The following is a 14,464-nucleotide window of genomic DNA, read 5'->3' as shown; positions in this document are numbered from 1 at the left end:
AAGATGGGAAAGATACTGATAATCTAACCTGTAAAACATAGCTCCCAAGGTATGCTTCATCAAAGGATTCTTTACATGTATTACCAGGATCAACATGGAAGCCATGTAATATGCTATATGACTTGCTTTTATATAATCTGAACCTGATAATTACTTTAAATATTCCAGCAGATGTTTCATTGCAAATGGTGACTGTAACCTATATTCTCATACTATGCACAATAGCAAATTGTGTAGAAGGCACTTTATGTGCATTACTCAACAGGCAAAGCAGCTCTATTGTAGGAACTACAGAAGATAAACAATTTAAAGAAATAAATAGGGGCAATGAATCTTAGTTTATCAAAATGCCAAAGTTTACATAGTGAGGAAGTCACAGAGTCATGATTCCAGTTTCACTCATTTCCTTTAGACTTGAAAGTCCATGTACTTTTTCCCTTTATGATGAGTTTTTTTTTTTTTATCCTCAAAAGTGGATGATGCCAAAACTTTTGGGAAAGATTTGATTTTCATCACCAAAAACTGAGCATTCCTCTCATTGAAAACTAGTAATAGAGATAGGGACTAGGTTTTCCAGGGTTTCTTCAAAGGGATTACAAATGGCAGGCATAATGGCATTCCACATTCCTCAAATCACTGGTGTGTGGAAATGTACTTTTTGTTTGCTTTTTAAATCAAAAAGAAAAGTTTTATATCTGGACTAAATTAAAAGACTTGACCCAGTCATCATAACTGGCTGGTTTTGCCAATTGGTAGTAATAAAAACCAGTGGCATTCTAAACACAGAGGACTAAGAAGAATCAAATAAATGTAGTTTTAGAAAAGTAATTCTGAGTTTATGAAAAATAAAATCAATCAGTTGAAGAAGAAATTTGCAGTGAAAGAATCAGCACTTCTAGTCTAAAAAAGTGTGAAAAAGTCTGTTACTGCTGAGGAGAGGGGAGTTGGTATACTTTACACCACAGAACTTCAGAGAACTGTTGAGCTTCAAACAGACTAGCTATAGAGGACTATGAAAACTCAGGAAATTCTTCTAGGGTCATCACAGAGGCTGGAATAGACAAGAAAGGCTTTCACACACACCTGTTTTACTCAGACACAGCTTCAAAATAGACTTAAAAATCTACCTCACTTGCTCATTCATTCATTTATTCATTTTTAAAAAATGTTTATTGTTTATTTTTGAGAGTGCGAATGGGGGAAGGGCAGAGAGAGAGAGAGAGAGAAAAAGAGAGAGAGCCAGAATCTGAAGCAGGTTCTAGGCTCTGAGCTATCAGCACAGAACCCAATGTGGGGCTCACACCCGTGAACTGTGAGATCATGACCTGAGCTGAAGTTGGATGCTTAACCAACTGAGCCACCCAGGCATCTGGCATTCATTCATTTTTATCACCCCTAGCTACAGCCATTCCTACTATGTGTAGCATGTACTGAGATAAGTCCTGAAGAAACAATGGTGACTGAAACATACCTGATTTCTGCTTTCATAGAATTCACAGTATAATGGAGCAGAAAAGGACAAGTGAACAGGCATTTGCAATACAGATCAAGTGTTGTGTTTTATGAGCCATAGGGGAAGGGAGTGTATGTCAGGGAAGAGTTCCTGGAAGAAATCAACATGTGGTGAAACCTGAATAATTAGTGGAAAATGCCAGGTTAAGAAGGCTTGGGAAGCCCATTTTAGACAAGAAAAGGGCTTGTATGAAGACTTAATAGTGAGAAAAAGAAAGATAGATAGGGGGAACAGAATTATAACCTAGGGAAGATCGCAGTGTAATGGTGGAAGGGGCCAAAGACGATGGCAGATTAGCGGGCCATAGTAATTTGGTGAACCTTGTGAGCCTTGTTTGAGTAGTGGGAAGGAGTCTGCACAATGAGAAACACGGAGGGGAGGAAAAATGGTCAGATTATTTCTGACTAGTGTTTAGAAAATCAATTAGAGTTGGCAAGACAAGATGTTGCAGTTACTGCATTAAGGAATGAAAAGATTTTGATGATTGGCTATAGGAGCTGAGGGTGAGAAGCAATCAACAAGTCCTCTTAATTATCAAATTGGCCAGGGGTATTGATGGTGGTGCTCTTCAGCGGATTGGAAATCCAGGAGGAAGAGCAACCTTGTGGGTTAAGTAGGGGGTGATACAATGAGTTTAGTTTGGGGCAGAAAGAGGTTTGTTGTTGTTTACTGAGAACCACTATAGTAAAAGTACAGTATGCTGTACTGTTTCTTTTGAATTACAGGTTAGCTTTTTAAACAGAAAAAAGTTTATTTACTTTATTTTAAATTAATTAATTTTTTAAAATTTACATCCAAGTTATCATATAGTGCAACAATGATTTCAGGAGTAGATTCCTTAATGCCCCTTATCCATTTAGCCCATCCCCCCTCCCACAGCCCTCCAGTAACCCTCCATATTTAAAAGTCTCTTTTGTCCCCTTCCCTGTTTTTATATTATTTTTGCTTCCTTTCTTTTATGTTCATCTGTTATGTGTCTCAAAGTACTTATATGAGTGAAGTCATGTGATATTTGTCTTTCTCTGATTGACTATTTTTGCTTAGCATAACACCCATTGGTTCCATCCATGTAGTTGCAAATGGAAAGATTTCATTCTTTTTGATTGGCAAGTAATACTCCATTGTGTATGTGTGTGTGTGTGTGTGTGTGTGTGTATGTGTGTATGTAACTTCTTCTTTATCCATATATATACATATGCCACTCATTTATCCATTAATCCATCGATGGGCATTTGGGCTCTTTCCATATTTCGGCTATTGTTGACAGTGCTGCTATAAACATAGGGGTGCATGTGCCCCTTTGAATCAGCATACCTGTATCCCTTGGATAAATACCTAGTAGTGCAATTGCTGGATTGTAGGATAATTCTATTTCTAATTTTGAGGGGAGCCTCCATACTGTTTTCCAGAGTGGCTGTACCAGTTTGCATTTACACCACAGTGCAAAAGAGATCCTCTTTCTCTGCATCCTCGCCAACATCTGTTGTTGCCTTAGTTGTTAATGTTAGCCATTCTGACAGCTGTGAGGTGGTATCTCACTGTGATTTTAATTTGTATTTCCCTGATGATGACTGATGTTGAGTATCTTTTCCTGTGTTGATTTGCCATCTAGATGTCTTCTTTGGAGAAGTGTCTATTCATGTCTTTTGCTCATTTTTCCACTGGATTATTTGTGTTTTGGGTAGTAAGTTTAATACGTTTTTTTAGATAGATTTTGGATAGTAACCCTTTATCTAATATGGCCTTTGCAAATATCTTCTCCCATTCCTTCCTTGCCTTTTAGTTTTGCTGATTGTTTCCTTTGATGTGCAGAAGCTTTTTATTTTGATGAGGTCCCAATAGTTCATTTTTGCTTTTGTTTCCCTTGCCTCCAGAGACATGTTGAGTAAGAAGCTGCTGCAGCCAAGGTCAAAGAGGTTTTTGCTTGCTTTCTCCTTGAGGGTTTTGATGGCTTCCTGTCTTAGGCTTTTCATCCATTTTGAGTTTATTTTTGTATATGGTATAAAAAAAGTGGTCTAGGTTCATTTTTCTGCATGTCACTGTCCAGTTTTCCCAGCATCACTTGTTGAAGAGACTGTCTTTGTTCCATTGGATATCCTTTCCTGCTTTGCCAAAGATTAGTTGGGAGTACGTTTGTGGGTCCATTTCTGGGTTCTCTATTCTGTTCCATTGATCTGAGTGTCTTGTTTTGTGCCCGTACCATACCATCTTGATGATTACAGCTTTGTAATATAGCTTGAAGTCCAGGATTTTGATGCCTCCAACTTTGGTTTTCTTTTTCAAGATGGCTTTGGCTATTCAGGGTCTTTTCTGGTTCCATACAGATTTTAGGAATTTTTTGTTCTAGCTCTGTGAAGAAAGCTGGTGTTATTTTGATAAGGATTGCTTTGGGTAGTATTGGCATTTTAACAATATTTGATCTTCCTATCCAAGAGCATGGGATATTTTTCCATTTTTCGTGTCTTCATCAATTTCCTTATATAGTTTCAATGTATAGATTTTTCACCTCTTTGGTTAGATTTATTCCTAGGTATTTTATGGTTTATGGTGCAATTGTAAATGGAATTGATTTTTTTATTCCTCTTTCTGTTGCTTCATTATTGGTGTATACAAATGCAACTTATTTCTGTGCATTGATTTTATATCCGGCAACTTTGGTGAATTCATGGATCAGTTCTAGCAGTTTTTTGGTGGAACTTTTTGGGTTTTCCATATAGAGTATCATGCTATTTGGGAAGAGTGAATGTTTGACCTTCTCCTGGCCGATATGGATGACTTTTATTTCTTTGTGTTATCTGATTGCTGAGGCTAAGACTTCCAATATGCTGTTCAATAACAGTAGCAAGAGTAGACATCCCTGTTTTGTTCCTGACCTTAGCAGGAAAGCTCTCCATTTTTCCCCAATGAGGATGATACAAGCAGTGGGTCTTTCGTGTATGGCTTTTATGATCCCGAGTTATGATCTTTCTGTCCCTACTTTCTTGAGAGTTTTGATCAAGAAAAGATGCTGAATTTTGTCAAATGCTTTCTCTGAATCTATTGATAGGATCATGTGGTTCTTGTCCTTTCTTTTATTTATGTGATGAGTCACATTGATTGTTTTGCAGATATTGAACCAGCCCTGCATCCTGGGTATAAATCCGATTGGTCGTGGTGAATACTTTTTTTAATGTATTGTTGGTTCTGGTTGGCTAATATCTTGTTGAGGATTTTTGCATCCATGTTCCTCAGGAAAATGGGTCTATAGTTCTCCTTTTTTATAGTGGAGGTCTTTGGTTTTGGAATCAAGGTAATGCTGGCTTCATAGATATTGAAAGTTTTCCTTCCATTTCTATTTTTTGAAATAGCTTCAAGAGAATAGGTGTTAACTCTTTTTTAAATTTCCCTGGAATGCCATCTGACCCTGGACTCTTGTTTTTTGGAGATTTTGATTACTAACTTGATTTCTTTACTGGTTATGGGTCTATTCAAATATCTGTGTCTTCCTGTTTCAGTTTTGGTAGTTTATATGTTTCTAGGAATTTGTCCATTTCTTCCAGATTGCCTATTTTATTGGCATATAATTGCTCATAGAATTCTCTTATTATTGTTTGTATTTCTGTTGTGTTGGTTGTGACTTTTCCTCTTTTATTCTTTATTTTATTTATTTAGGTCCTTTCCTTTCTCTTTTTGATCAAACTGGCTAAGGGGTTTATCAATTTTGTTAATTCTTTCAAAGAACCAGCTTCTGGTTTTATTGATCTGTTCTATGGTTTTTTGTTTTTGTTGTTGTTTTTTATTTTTTGATTTGTTTGTTGGTTTTGAGAGGATTGATTTCTGCTCTACTCTTTAGTATTTCCTGTCTTCTGCTGATTTTGGGTCTTATTTGCTGTTCTTTTCCCAGCTCTTTAAGGTGTAAGGTTAGGTTGTGTATCTGAGACTTCTATTCTTTCTTTAGGAAGGCCTGGATTGCTATATACTTCCCTCTTACAACTGCTGTTACTGTGTCCCAAAGGTTTTGGGTTGTGGTATTATCATTTTCATTGGCTTCCATGTACTTTTTAAATTCTTCTTTAACTTCTTGGTTAGCCCATTAATTCCTTAGTAGGTAGTTCTTTAGTCTATAGAGTTTGTTACATTTCCAACTTTTTTCTTGTGGTTGATTTCAAGTTTCGTAGCATTGTGGTCTGAAAACATGCACAGTATGATCTCAATCTTTTTGTACTCACTGAGGGCTGATTTGTGTCCCAGTATGTGACCTATTCTGGAGAATATTCCATATGCACTGGAGAAGAATGTGTAATCTTTTTCTTTAGGATGAAATGTTTTGAATATATCTGTTAAGTCCATCTGGTCCAGTGTGTCATTCAAAGCTATTGTTACTTGTTGATTATCTGTTTAGGTGTTCTGTCCATTGCTGTAAGTGGGGTGTTGAAGTCTCCTGCTATTATGGTAGTATTATCAATGAGTTTCTTTATGTTTGTGATTAATTGGTTTATATATTTGGGTGCTCTCATATTGGACCATAAATGTTTACAATTGTTAGGTCATCTTGGTGGATAAACCCCTTAATTATGATATAATGGCCTTCTTCATCTCTTGTTACAGTCTTTATTTTCAAGTACAGATTGTCTGATATAACTATGGCTACTCCAGCTTCCTTTTGTTGACCATTTGCATGATGGATCATTCTCTATCCCCTTACTTTCAATCTGAAGGTGTCTTTAGGTCTAAGGTGGGTCTCTTGTAAACAGCATATAGATGGAACTTGTTTTCTTCTCCATTCTGTTACCCTATGTCTTTTGACAGGAGCATTTAGTCCATTGATGTTTAGAGTGAGTACTGAAAGCTATGAATTTATTGCCATTATGTTGCTTGTAGGTTGGAGTTTCTGGTGGTGTTCTCTGGTCCTTTCCAGTTTTTGTTGCTTTTGGTAGGGTGTTTTTGTTTTTGTTTTTATCTTTTCTCCCCTCAAGGAATCCCCCTTAAAATTTCTTGCAGGGCTGGTTTAGTGGTCACAAACTCCTTTAATTTTTATTTGTCTGGGAAACTTTTAACCTCTACATCTATTTTAAATGGCAGCCTTTCTGGATAAAGAATTCTTGCTGCATATATTTCTAATTTAGCACATTGAATATATCCTGCCACTCCTTTCTGGCCTGCCAACTTTCTGTGGATAGGTCGGCTGCAAACCTGATCTGTATTCCCTTGTAGGTGAAGGACTTTCTCTCTTGCTGCTTTCGTGATTCTTCCTTGCTTGAGTAGTTTGCTTCCCTTGCTTCTGGAGACATGTATAATAAGGAGTTGCTGCAGCCGAGGACAAAAGGTTGTCTGTTTTCTCCTCTAAGATTTTGATGGTTTCCTGCCTTACATTTAGGTCTTTCATTCATTTGCATTTATTTTTGTATACTGTGTAAGAAAGGGTCCAGGTTCATTCTTCTGCATGTTGCTGTCCAGTTTTCCCAGCACCATTTGCTAAAGAGACTCTTTTTTTAAATTGGATCCTCTTTCCAGCTTTGTTGAAGATTAATTGGCCATACATTTGTGTTTCCATTTCTGGGTTCTCTATTCTGTTCCATTTATCTATGTGTCTGTTTCTGTGGCAGTACCATAGTATCTTGATGATTACAGCTTTGTAATATAGCTTGAAGTCCAGAATAGTGATGCCTCCAGCTTTGGTTTTTTTTTCAACATTACTTTGGCTATTTGGAGTCTTTTCTGGTTCCATAAAAATTTTAGAATTTTTTTATAGGTTTGTGAAGAATGCTTGTGTTATTTTGATTGGGATCCCACTTCTTTAAATATTTATTTAAATCCTTTAAGGTATCTAGTAATTGATTCTTGTTAAAAAAGTACCCAAATACTTTAGAAGCACAAAAAGCAAAATATGAATTTCTCTTTATATCCTTGACTCCCAATATTCCTCTGTTATTTTCATAGTTTGGTGTATATTGCAGATTATTTATTTATGTATTTATTTCTTTATTTTGCAGATTATTTTTTAATATATATTTTCTCAGAAATTTTTCTGTGCTTTATATGAATATGTGCTGATCATTTCCTAAATTTGATTTCAATGTATACATTAAATTTTCATATTGCATAGTGAAGAGTTAACCTTACTCAAAAAGAAATCTGGATAGGAGCACTTCAGCCACTAACAGTCTTTCAATGTGATTTGTGATGGGGACTTTGGGCTACAACATACAACTTCCAGAGAAACTGATGACTAAAGGTAGTAATCCAACTTCCAGTAGAGGCTGGAGACTAAAAGTGAGCCATGAAGGCAGTATATGATTGAGCCCCAGTAAAAACTCTGGGCACCAAAGGCTAGCTTTCTTGGTTGGTAATACTTTGTGCATATTGAGTACAACATGACCATGCTACTTATGACTTGATGGAGAGAGGACAACTGAAAGCTCATGTCTAGATTACCTACTCCATGTGTCTCTTCTCTTGGCTGATTTTAATCTGTATCCTTTTCCTGCAAGAAATCATAATGTGAGTATAATAGCTTTCAATAAGTTCTGTTATTTCCTCTAGCTAATTATCAAACCTAAGGGTAGTTTTCGAAATCCAGTGAACATGCAACTGGTATCAGAAGTAAAAATGGTTTTGTGTGGGGAATTATGCCCTCAAACATCACAATTTTGATAACTCTTAATACATGTAAATATAGATCTGTTTGATACCTGGAAGATTAAGTTCAGATATAAAAGGTTTTATTTTTTTTCTCTTTTCCAAAAATTTCTTCTGTCTTTATGAATTTTTCCCTACTTTTTGAATTGAAGAATTAGTTTCTCAGAGTCATTTGAGAAATCATTTAGTACCATGTTTGGGATAGCATTGAATTTACAGATGAACATGAGGATATTTACATATTAGTATTATTTAGTTTTTCCATTCATTAATTTTGTATGTCAATTTATCTAGGTCTTCCTTTATGACTATTATTAAAGATTTATCTGTTTTTATAGGTAATGGATATATTAGGCAAATTACCAAACATTTTATATTTTTGATGCTAATTTAAGTAATATTTTCTCCTTGCTTTTTCTTATTGTTAATTTCTATTATATAAGGTAGTGAGTTTTTCATAGATTGATCTTTTTTATCTAGAAATATTACTAAGATTAATAATTAACTTTAAGAACATTTTTAATTAATTCTTCTGTATTTTCTTGGTAGAGAATTATATCATCTGTGAATTATGATAGTTTTGTCTTTTTCAAATATATGTATTTTTATTTTTTGGACTTACTATATTGTCTGGAATCTCCAGTAAGATATTGCTCAGTGACAACAATAGTTGGTATCTAATATTTGTTCCTGAGATTAGTATAATTTTAAAACTACTTCCTCCTAAGGATGTTTTGCTGGGAAGTTCTGTTCTACAGATGTAACCAAATGAAAGAAGTTTCCTTCTATTTCCAGCTTGCCAGGTTTTTTAAACAAAAATTATTTTAAATGATTTTTACATCTGTCAGTCTGACAAAAATGGTTTTTACTTAATCCATTAATGTAGTGCACTATAATATATAATTTTCTTAATGCTAAACCCTCCTTGTATTTCTTGGAAATAAATCCTTTTTGATCAGAGTATATTATTGCTTCCTTATCCAATTCTGTTGTTAGGACTTATGCTTATTTTGTGGAATTGCCTGGGAAGCTTTTCATCATTGGATATATTCTGAAACTTAATAATGTTGGCACATATTGGTACTCTGCTTCTCTTTTGAATATAACAGCTATAGGGTATTTAAATATACTTCTATATGATATACCTCTACCTACAGAGTGTATATATTTATTGCCTCCCCCCTACTACCTCTCTCCATACATAGAGAGGAGGATAAGGACAGTTAGTATTGACTGCATAATTCTGGGAAATGTAAGTAACTTCCCAAGAACATAAATAACTGTTGAGTCCTTGCTCACATACAAAATATTCAAATAATAAATGACTGACAATAATTTACACAATCTAAGTTTAGTCAAAACCTAAGGTTAGTTAATAACACATCAATGTAGTTCTGCTGAACTGTAATTTCTTACGTGCTCCCCCCAGGAACTAGTGCAGAGGATTAAATATATAAGTAGTAGTAGTAGCAGTAGTAGCAGCAGCAGCAACAGTAGTAGTGGTAATGCCATTGCTGTTACATTGACTCTGACTTCTTACTTAGGAAGCCTGTCCATTACCAATGGATTGGAGAAGCGATAGCCCTGGTAGAATGTGGTTTTGGTGTAAATGATTTGGGACCTTCAAGTGTCATATTTCTCAACCCCAGGGCCTTTACCATATTGTGTCCATATTTTAGTATCACCTTTTTCTCACAAACACACTCCCTTACTGTGTTTCCTAAGTACATAGCATTCAGCAAGTTTTCCACTGAACTGCAAACCACCCTTTATTACTACTTTTCTTTTATTCCCATATTGCAATGATCTCAACTTCTGTAATTCTACCTCTTTAATCTCTTGGAAACTTCTTTACTCTGCATCAGTCCTTCAATCACTCTTGGTTTAGATCTTTATCATTTAATTTCTTACTATCACAGAGGTTGTTAATTAAGGAATAAGATACAAGTCAGGCAGGGAGCTAAAAATTTCAGCACAGAAACAATCAAATGCTAAAAGTTTTCAAAGAATTGCTTGTAATAGTTTATGAGACTAATAATTTTATAGGCATAAATTTAGCTAGCTTTTCTCCTTTTTCTATGGTTATTCAATTCAGCTTTTCAAAGTGTTCTTGAGTTATTTTTTAAATTATAGTTTATATTTCTAGACTTTCTATGATTACCTTTGATTTGAAGTTGATATTTAGACTGATATTTTCTCTAACAATGTCTAGAGTTAATGCTTATATTCTTTGGAGGTGCCTGGGTGGCTGAGTTGGTTAAGCCTCTGACTCTTGATTTTAGCTCAGGTTATGATCTCACTATTTGTGGGATCAAGCTCCATGGTGACAGTACAGAGCCTGCTTGGGATTCTCTCTCTCTCTCTCTCTCTCTCTCTCTCTTTCTCTCTCTCTCTCTTTCAAAATAAATAAATAAACTTTAAAAAGATTACATTTTCTTCCTGAACTTCTTCAACAAAAATATTGGTTGAATATAAAATTATAGTTTCAAAGTGTTTTTCAATTTTATTTTTCTGCAGAAGATTTAAGATATTACTACTCCAATCATTCTAGAATAATGGCAGTACCCAGAAATCTAATGAAAATCTTTCTCATGTCCTTTGTGAGTAAGTTGATGATTTCAAGGAAGATTTTACCATCTTTTTTCCTTTCTTCTTTGAGTTCTTAGGTGAATTGGGATATGTCTATTTTTTTTCTTTAAATTAATGCTGTTTGTCATTCAGTGGACAATTTTAATCTTATGTCTTTAGCTCAGTGGAAAGGCCTTCTATTATTTTGTTTCATCATTTATATATATTGATTGATTTGAAACTCCTTTAAGTGGATATTAGATATCTTCAATTGATCTCCATGAGTCTTAATTTGTCTGACTTTTAGTTTCTTTGTCTTTTGCTTTTATGTTTGTAATTTCTTTGACTTTATTTTATATGCCTTTAATTTGTCCTTTAGACATTTATTTTCTCTATTTTACCCTTCTTTTAATGTTTTCTCTAATTTTAGCTACTGTGTTTTTTCATTTGAGTAATTCTTCTCATAGTATAGATTCTTTTTATCATTGCAATACCTACTCTATTTTTTCTGAGAATCTCAATTAAATTATTATTATTATTATTATTATTATTATTATTATTTGAGAGAGAGAAAGAAAGTACAAGCAGGGGAGGGAGGCAGAAGGAAAGAGAGAAAGAATAAATAGCAGAGTCCACACTCAGCTCCATCCTACAACCCTGGAATAATGACCTAGCCAAAATCAAGAGGTAGACTCTCAACCGACTTGAACCACCCAAGCACCCTGCTTTAGAATTCTTATTTACTTCTGAATATCCTTAATTTTTTCCAAAGCCAACTGTTCCTTGTTTATAAGGTTATAGAATGATTAATGCATGTAAAGGTCCTCTAATTTTAAACATTAAGCAAAAATATTCACTTCCTATTAGTTGACATTTATGGACACTAGATGAAGAATGCAAATATAGTATAATTATCAATTCAATTTTCTGCACCTAATCTTTATAGAAAAATGTTTAAAATGTAATAAATGAAGATTATCTTTTTTATCTTGTTCATTGTCTTTCAATTTACTACCTTTCTCTAAAAGTGTAGTGACACTTGATTTACCAATTCAGGTATGGATGAAGAACTAGATACATTAGTAAGGGTATTAAGAAACAACTTCTTGGGGCACCTGGGTGGCTCAGTTGGTTAAGCGTCCGGCTTCGGCTCAGGTCATGATCTTACAGTTCGTAGGTTCGAGCCCAGTGTCAGGTTATGTGCTGACAGCTAGCTCAGAGGCTGGATCCTGTTTTGGATTCTGTGTCTCCCTTTCTCTCTGACCCTCCCCTGCTTGCGCTGTCTCTCTCGGTCTCTCAAAAGTGTAAAAAAAAAAAAAAGAAACAACTTCTTTCAGGGTATGTGCATCTGTATCACCAATAGTCATGGAACAGGCAAGCTTTACGGTGTACTGGGGAAAATCCTGACAGAAGGACTTGCCCTATGTTTCCACCAATTATCAGAATAACAACGTCTGTCTTGTCTCAGAAACACTGTACATATTTTTTTTTTCTAAGAGGAGCCATTTTTCTTTCTTCCCTCACTCTCCCTCCCCTACCTTCAGCTTATGTTGTAGAGGGAATGACTCAAACTTTGTTCTGCTCTTCCCTCAGACCCCCATGACCATATTGGTAGACTCAGAAATGTCCCTGATGCTTCTTGTTCAGTCTGAGCAAAGGAAGAGAAAGTACTCAGGAGTTCTGACTATGTAGTGCTTTTTAGATACTTTTTTAAGGGTCCTCTCTGATTTTGTGCACTTTGAGAATCTTCAGAATCATTAAAGTTGTTTGAACTTACAATTCTGATTTTCCTCATATTTGGGGGCTATGCTTTACTTTACTTTTGTTTCTGGTTTTTCAATTATGTCTGCAATTTGCCTTTCAGGTGGTCCTCAAATTTTCTGTTCTGCTAGTGACATTCTATGTTGTTTTCAATTATATTCAACACTTATTATACTTTAAACATATTTTTCTATAATTAAAAAATGGTGTAGAAAGTGGAATTGATGATTATGCTGTAACTTCATTCTTCATCTAGTCTTTATGATCGTTAATAACAAGTGGATACTTTTACTTAGTCTTTAAAATGAGAGATCTTTTATATGTAGTAATCATTTCATAATTTAATAACATTTGTAAATGTCTTCCATTTCATACCTTTTTGTTATTTATACAAAATGTTAGTCATTTTGTTAGTCAGGGTTCTCCAGAGAAACAGAACTAATAGGATATGTGCGTGTGTGTGTGTGTGTGTGTGTGTGTGTGTGTGTTTCAGAGATAAAGATATCTATTTGTGTGTATATATATATAATATATCTATATCTACATATATATCTATATCTATACCTATACATCAAGAGGTAGAAAAAGAGAGAAAGAGATTGATTTATTTTAAGGAATCAGTTCTTACAATTGTAGGAGTTGGCAAATCTAAAATCTACAGGGCAGGCTGGAGACCCAAGGAAGAATTAATTTTGCAGCTCAAGTCCAAAGGTAGTCTAGAGATAGAATTTCCTCCTTCTTGGGAGAACATCAGTCTTTTCCTTTTAAGGCCCTTGATTGGATGAGGCTCAGCCACATTCTGAAGAGTAATCTGCTCTACTCAAAGTCTACTAATTTAAATTTTAATCTCATCTAAAACACTACCTTCACAAAAATTTATTCTTCACATAATTTCTGAGTACTATGTTCTAGTCAAGTTTGTACATACAATTAATTGTCACCATCATACATATTCACTTATTTATAAATTATAGTTACATGTGTATCATTACAAAGCCTTGTTCAAACTATATTTTAAAATTTCATAGATACTTGTATTTAAAATTAGTTTTTTTAAAAAGATGATTTATTTTGACCAGAGATTCCCATGTCACCCATTAGTCAATTTCAGAATTTCAACTGATTACAACTGAATTTAAGCAATCCTTGATGGACCAGTCTCAAGATTGATGTAAAACTCCCAGTAGAGGTAATTAGTATTGAAGAAGAGGTTGCTGCTACTTATTGTTGTTGATTTTAAATTTCCATTCAAAGATAAGTCATCTTTAGGGAATGAACTAGATAGTACTTTTGTCCCAACTCTTTTATCCCTTCCTTAAAATAGAATTTTGTGTCCATACATTACCGTGTGCCTTTCAAGAAGGTAGATCAAGAATATATGTCCTCATTGACAATGGGTTTGGCTCTGTACCTTGTTTTGAATAATAAAACATGCACAGACATGCAAACAGAAGCTATAGTTGCCTGGTTTGCTTACAAGTTTATGCTTCTATTGTTTGACAGAAGGAGAAAATTCGTTAAATAGCTACTGTCTCAGACTGAGAAACATGTGGAACAGACATAAACTGGACATATAGTTAGAAGTAGAGCCTTAGCAATTATCCCACAGATCTATGAGTAAAGAAATATATTTCCTAAGCCACTAAAGTTCTGGAGTTTTTTCTTATGTAATTATTGTACAGTGAGCACTAATACTGTAGGAAAAGGACCAATTTACATGTCACTGTTACTTGAATGAATTATTATATTGTATCCATTCATCCCACAGGTATTTATTGAATGACTACTACATGCCTGGGATTACTCTGGGCAGCATTAGTACTTTTCAATTGCCAGTGATATTTCTCCTTTCTTATACAGGGCACAGAAAATCTGCTTTGAGTCATTCTATTTAATTTGGATTCAGATAGATAGAGCTGCTATTGAATAAAGTAAACCTTTATATTACGTTTACAAAATAATCAACATCAGTCACTATGTAGCCTGAAGGAAGAAAGTGAGACA

Source organism: Suricata suricatta, chromosome 8 (assembly GCF_006229205.1).
Source record: "Suricata suricatta isolate VVHF042 chromosome 8, meerkat_22Aug2017_6uvM2_HiC, whole genome shotgun sequence".
NCBI classification, from domain to species: domain Eukaryota; kingdom Metazoa; phylum Chordata; class Mammalia; order Carnivora; family Herpestidae; genus Suricata; species Suricata suricatta.
The sequence above is the reverse complement of the archived record's forward strand: the minus strand, read 5'-3'. Positions refer to the sequence as shown.